The sequence below is a fragment of the Canis lupus genome, chromosome 38, assembly GCF_048164855.1.
Source record: "Canis lupus baileyi chromosome 38, mCanLup2.hap1, whole genome shotgun sequence".
In the NCBI taxonomy this organism is placed as follows: domain Eukaryota; kingdom Metazoa; phylum Chordata; class Mammalia; order Carnivora; family Canidae; genus Canis; species Canis lupus.
The window spans coordinates 21,594,855-21,602,249 of NC_132875.1; positions in this window are offsets into that span (position 1 = coordinate 21,594,855).

Consider the following 7,395-nt stretch of genomic DNA (forward strand, 5'->3'; position numbering starts at 1 on the left):
TTTGAACTGTCTCTGTGCCTCTTTCCATGCATAGAGTTGACCACATTCTGAATTTTGCAAGTTGAAATCCAGAGGGGTCATGCAATGTGAGTCCATCTTTCCTACAAAATGGCAGTTGGTTCTAGAGCCTGATTTTGTGGCTAGAATATTTCATCAATGGTGCTAGGTACATCCCATCGTAGCCCCATCAGGAAGCAGATAATACTGGCCTCTTTATTCACAATGTTAGGACTGACGAGTGGGTGCTAGAGCTGTCAGGCTCATCCATCCAGAATCAATTTCCTTCTGCATTTTATCCAAAGGTTTCAGCAACCACTGATTATCTATCGTTGCTTAGATCCATGCTGTCGTCAGGGCTGCAAAACAGAGATTTTTCTAACTCTATTTTTTCTCCTGTGTTTGTTAGCTAGAATTCCTCTATTTAAAAGAAATCTTTCATCATCTATTTGCTTACCATTAGATATGGCTCATATAGGAAAGGCAAACTTACTTGGCTTTTTCCCTTTATTTACTGGCTTTCAGAAAGATGAGTGTGTTTCAACTTATTGCAGTTTTTTCAGTATCAAAGCAACCCACATTGAGCCAGCAGGTGCCCCTTCAAATTAGTTTTTATGAAGTTTTGACTTGACCCCAGTACGAAAAGATGTTCTGGGCCCATTTACAAGGAGTCCTGGTTCCTAGTTATGTCCTCGTAAGTTTGTCATAAATGAAAATATTTCAGAGTGCAAGGAGAGGATATTGGGGCAAAGGGACTCTGAATGAACCCTTTTCTCCTATGGGAGCTGACATGGTGAATACAGGTCCAACCTGGATCCTCATTCTGGTGGAGGTCTATTGACACCAGAAACAACATGCCTTTCTTTTTCTTCCTTTTGTTCTTGCTTTTTGCAAAATGCAAGTATCTTCAGGGTTTTTCTTCTTATAAAATAGGTGAAAGTCCTCCATGATCCTTACCCTCAAAGATAAGCATTATTATTAATTTGAGGTAGTCTTATGCAGACTTTTCCTTTGTATATACAAACGGAGATAGCCATAGGAAGGAATTTTTTTCCTACAAAAAAAGGAATCATAGAGCCTGGGTGGCTTAGTAGTTAAGATCTGCCTTTGGCAAGGGTCATGACTCTGGGGTCCTGGGATAGAGCCCAGAATAGGGAGTCTGCTTCTCCTTCTCCCTCTGCTCCTCCGCCTGCTGGTGCTCTCTCTCTCTCTCAAATGAATAAATTTAAAATCTTTTTTTTTAAAGGAATCATACTACAAATTCTTGTCTCTAAACTGCTCATTTAACAGATTCTATATCAGTATAGTCAACTCTTGCCTTGTAACATCTGCATGCATCCATTGTTGATCAAATACTCTCATAATGAACATTAGGTTCATTTGGATTTAATTCAACCCAAACCCATAAATATTTATTTTGGGCCAGGCACTGAGTGAGTTACTCTAAGACCCTCAAGAGAGATGGGATGGATCCCAGCTGTCACTTTTGGCACAGAGGCCACAGAAAACACACCAGCCTTACAGTCAGATAATCCAAATTCACATTTGTGCCCTGTCCCGATCAGCTTGGTGACCTTGGCTAGTTACTTCATGTCTCTGAGATGCCCACCTCACAGAGGTATGGGGTGAATCGATGAATTTGCTTCAATGGAAGCACTGAGCTCATAATGTTAGCTCCTCTCCCCCTTTAAGTATTAGGTCAAAGTAGATCACAGCTACACACATACACACACACACTTTTTTGGTTTTGTTTTTTTCTTTTTTTCTTTTTTACTAAATTATTACTTCCAGAGTTAATTCAGAACAGCCTGGTCCAAATAAACTATCAAAGCGATATAATAGAGCAGTTAACATCACAGGCTCTAGACTCCCACAGGTCTGGACTTGATTCTTGACACCAGTTGTGGGAACTCTGCACTCCGGTTTCTTCATCTGTAAAATAGACATAAAAACAGAACTATTGCATGGGTTTATTGTGAGGATCCAATAGCTACAATGCATACGTGTAAACACTTCACTAGTTGACGTGCCTGTGCTCATCACATAAGGACTAAACCCACACTCAGCAGGGGCAAAGTTCACACGGGACAGAAAAGCCTAGAGTAAAAAGGCTTTATGACTTTTCCTCTAAAACAAAGCACCCAGGAGCCACGTGGGAACCAACTGGAGGATAGCATCCCTGCAGGCTGTACCCTTACAGGCGGTCTCCGCACAGTGGGCTACCCCACAGCCAGGTCCCGGAGGGTACAGGAGCCTGAGAGCTGGGGGCCTGGGGTATGAGGGTGGTGCTTAATCCATGCCTGCAGGAAGTGAGAGCAGTCCACAAGCTGCCCAAAGCCAGTTCTGCTCTGAGCACACTGGCCTCTCAAGGCAGAAGTGACACTTTCATTCCATGTGGACCAAACCCTGCTGGCTCTGCACCTACTGAGCCCTAATGACTAACTGCATTTTCCAAAACTGACCTTTGTTCTTTGTGACCTTCCCATCAGTGGTGTTACCCCTGAAATTCAGGTGCTCATCCCATGTCCCACGTCTGATATCAGGTCACAAACCTCTCAGCGATGGGCCACGAGCTTTGGCCAAGCTTCCCTGCATCCTGGAAATTGTTAAAGGATGCCTATTTTGTTCCCTAGGGCTGCTGTAAGCAAGTACCACCAACTGGATGGCTTAGAACTACAGATATTGATCGTCTCACAGTTCCGGAAGCTAGAACTTACAGAAGGGATCCAGCTTCACAGTCCCAAGACCTCTGACTACCAGGGCAGGACAGTCATCTGGTCCAAGATCGAGGTGTCAACAGGGTCATTATTCCCCTGAAACCTGTAGGGGAGATTCTCCCACACCTCTTCCAAGCTTCAGGTAGTAGCTGCAGTCCTTGGCATCCCGTGTGTTACGATGACAACACTTCAGTCTCTGCCCTGTCCTCCTCTGTGCATCTCTGTCTCTTCTCCCTCTCCCCCTGCTACTCTCCCTGCTTGTACTCTCTCTCTCTCTCTCTTTCTCTCTGTCAAATAAATAAATAAAATCTTTAAAAATAAAAGTAAAATTAAGTCCTTTCAGGAGCTTTTGGTATTTTGTCTTTCTTCTCTTTCTTCTATTTATTCTCTTCCTCACAAAAAAAAAAAAAAAAAAAAAAAAAAAAAAAAAAGTCTATAAATTAGAGCAGGTTTTATTACCCTGTTTTCTACATGGGGAAATCAAAGCATAAAATAATGAAATGATTTGTCAGAAGTAGTAGTGAAAATAGAATCCACATCTCCTGGCCTCTCATCCCCTGCTTCTAATATATACCCTTGCCCCAAAGCCCAGGTCAGTTCAGGATGTCGCAAGCAAAGATGGCAGGTATATTCTAGTCAGTGCCCCCAGTCATATTTGCCTTTTAAAATAGAAGCACATAGAGACACCTGGGTGGGTCAGTGGTTGGGTGTCTGCCCTTGACTCAGGGCGTGATCCCAGGAGTCTGGGGATCGAGTCCCACATCGGGCTCCCTGCATGGAGCCTGCTTCTCCCTCTGCCTGTGTCTCTGCCTTTCTCTCTCTGTGTCTCTCATGAATAAATAAATAAAAATCTTTAAAAAAATAAAATAAAATAGAAGCACATAGAGACACCTGGGTGGGTCAGTGGTTGAACGTCTGACTTTGGCTCAGGGCAGGACCCCCATTCAGGGATCAAGTCCCACATCAGGCTCCCTGTGAGAAGCCTACTTCTCCCTCTGCCTATGTCTCTGTTTCTCTCTCTCATGAATAAAAAAATAAAATATTTTTTAAAGAATAAAAATATAAAATAAAATAAAATAAAATAAAATAAAATAAAATAAAAGCTCATTTGCTGCTGACAAGTCAAAGGTTGCTGATCCCAAGAGGCTCCAAACAGCTTCCTCCTGTCTGCTCCTCTATGGAAATAAGACCCTGTAAACAGGATTCCAGGGAAACTGCTAGCTCTGCACTGGGCATCACCTCCTTTGAGGATTCATCCCTCTCCTGTTCTGTGTGAGCCTGGAGGGCTGGCAGTCCTGTCATCACCACTGGCATTACAGAGGAGCACACGGGCCACAGGCACACCCATCAGACTCTGTCTCCTGGGAATCTGAATGTTGATTGAGTCCCAGAGGGAGGACAGGTGTCAGGGGCACGGCAGGCACACAGAGAGAGGGCTCCCGAGTCCCCTGCACTGAGACCGCCACGGTTATGCTGCCTCTGCCCTGCGCAAGGTCCGTTGTTCGTCTCCTCCTGCTGCTTCCGTTACTCTGAGCTCATGAACTCTGGCACATGTATCGCACTGTGGGCGGACGACCAGATGATTGTCTTGCCCTGGGAGTCAGAGGTCTTGGGACTGTGAGGCCTTGATCCCTTCCCTTAGCGAAGCTCGGAAGAATGGCTCATTCTTGGCTGGGGAGCTCATCCAGAAGTTGTGCCTGTGAGGACAGGAAAGGTAGAGGAGGCCTGTGGGAACTTACCCCACCCCCACCCCGACCACAAAATTGTAGAGTGTGAAAGACACACAAGTCCAGGCCTTAGGACCAGCATAGTCTTCTATTCCTCAGCTTCAACATCTGCCTTTTGCTTTTTCAATCCTCGCCAGGTGAGGACGTAACACCAACTACTATAATGGGTAACCCCTGGATCACAGTGTCTTGACCTCATAAAAGCTTATTTCTTACCTGAAGTGTCCAGGTGAAGAGTTGCACAATTCAAGAACGGGGATTCCTTCTGTCTTGTGGTTCCCACAGCCCCTGGGACCTCAGAGTCATTCTTTCCGTCCCCCAGACAGGGAGAGTAGCAGATCCTCCACATTCACAGGCCAGATCTGGAAGAGGCTAGGGTACCCGCAGGACATTTTCTCTACATCTACCCGCTTGAGCTCCTGCAGAGGACAGGAACTCTGGTTCACCACTCGATCCACTGGCTCAACTGTAATCTACGGCCACATCTTGTCTGCAGGGCTGGAGAAGCCTTGGAGCGGTGGCCTGGAGGTGTCGGGGGGCTTAGATGAACACTCACTAGTTGTCTCTGCCTCAGCAGGCCTCTGGCCCAGATCTTTTTCTTTCTCTTGCTTCTTTAGTGTGAGCCTGTTTCCAGTTCCGCATCAGCCTTCCTCTCTCTCCTCTCTCCTCTCTCTCCCCTTCACCTAGGAGATGAGATGCCTCTGCATAGGTCTGAGCTATGGAGACAACCCCCACGTTGGCCTTTCCAAGCAGACAGTTTGCAAATCTCCGACCTTTTCTGATGACCTCTCCTATCTTCATTTCTCACCCTGGACCGTCTCCTGGAGCTCTAGCTCCTCAACACCTTCACGGACCCAATGAATATTTACAGAGCCCTATCCTGGTCCAAGTTCCCTAAGTGGGGATTAAAAAAAAATTCCTGAGTCAGGAGCTTATATTTAACATTTTATTGCAAAATGCAATTCAAAAGAAGCAAGTGAGGGAAAAGGGAAGTGAGGAAGAGAGAGAGAGAGAGAGAGGGAAATAATACAAGAAGGTGACTTTCCAAGTCAGCTACAGAATCGCAGTGAACACAGCCTGCATCACCAGCAAGGCCGTGGGGACGGGGCGCAGCTCAGAATGGTCCCACCATGGGCAGTGGGGTGGCAGGTGAGTCCCGGGGAACTATTCGCCAGGTTCTTCTTTCTCTCGTCTCCGTTGGGCAGCCTTGCCCGGAGGCACCGACTCCTCGCACTTCTGATGTGTGCTCCTGGCATTCCCAGGATTGGCCTCTGCCAATCGACCAGCCCAGATGTAGGCCTGCTGTCTGCTTCTTCCCCAGTGGCGACCACCTTGCAGGCTCCTTGACCGTGGTGGTAGCGCTTGTGGATTTGAGACCAGGAAAGCGCAGGAGCCATCCCCAGAATTGCTGTGGCTGCAAGTAAGATGAGGGGTGGCGCCTAGGTGGGGTGATGGGGGTCAGGGCCAAGCACTGAGCAGGCGCTGGGCATGATTGCTGTGGTCTGGGGATGAAAGCATGAACGAGACAAGGTCGAGTTCACCTGGAAAACCTTCATCGGTGCCACGGAAATGTCCTGCTGGCACCTCAATCTCAGTTTAGGCAAGACAGAGCTCATTTATCCTCTTTCGATCTCACTGTTTCCTGTCTCAGCGAGGGCGTCAGCCTCCCCTTGGTCACACAATCTCATCCCTCCATCTGCCTCCGACTCCCCCAGCACATCTTCAGTTTTAATTAAGAATTACTGAGAGCTCAGGGCGCCTGGGTGGCCCAGTCAGCTGAGTGTCAGACTCTGGATTTCAGCTCAGGTCATGATCTCAGGGCTGTGGGATCGAGCCCCACATCTGTGCTGGGTGTGGAGCCTGCTTGTGATTCTCTTCTTCCCTCTCCCTCTGCCCCTCCCCCACTAAGGCACTTACAAGCTTCCTCTCTTTAAAAAAATAAAAATAAAAAAAATAAAGGCCCCTAGGTGGCTCAGTGTTGAGCGTCTGCCTTTGGCTCAGGGCGTGAACCTGGGGTCCTAGGATCAAGTCCCACATCAGAGTCCCCACCAGGGAGCCTGCTTCTCCCTCTGCCTATGTCTCTGCCTCTCTCTGTGTGTTTCTCATGAATAAATAAATAAAATCTTTTTAAAAAATTAAAAATAAGATAAAATAAAGTAATAATACAATCTGTTTAAAAAAAGAAAAAAGATTTACTGAGAGCTGTCTAACTGCCAGGAGTGAGCAAAGGAAGGGTGTCTTGCTGTCCAGTGAATACACAGCACCCAGCTCAGTGCCTGGCGCACACTAGGGCCTCTGTAACATCTGCTGACTGAACAGTCAGTGGCGAGTCCTCACAACCGCCATGGTGCTTCTGTTACAAAACTGCCCCATGACTTGGTTCCTTGTCACTACCTTTCACCAGGTGTATTTCAGGATCATCCTGATGCCTCTGATTCTGGTTGCTCCTCCTTCCAGACACATTTCTGAAACCCAGCTCGAATCACACCTTTCCCAAGCTCCCAACTTCCCAGTGGTTCCCACTGCACACTAAATGGAATCCAAGCTGACATGAGGGCTCTCTAGGGCCATGCCTCAGTTTGACCTCCTGTCACATCTATTCTACTCTGGGTCAAACCAAACCATCCCCATTTTCTCACTCACATGCTTTCGCTCTAAGGAATCCTTCTACCCTGTTCACCAGAGAAGGAGCACATTTCCCCCAGAATAACCCCTTTTACAACAATTGTTAAAATCGTGGTGAAGAGATGTTAGACTGGGTGCCATGAAAAAACAGATTGAAATCGCAGTCAGCCCTGCCTCGGAGCCTCTTTTGTGCACTCTCCTTCCTGCCAAGCAGAGGGTCGGCACCTCCTGCCCCTCATCTAGAGCCCACCCCATCCACAGATCGCTTCTTATGGTGAACTGGGCTCCTTCCTCCACTTATCACAATCTGCACATGCTCGTAGCCTGTC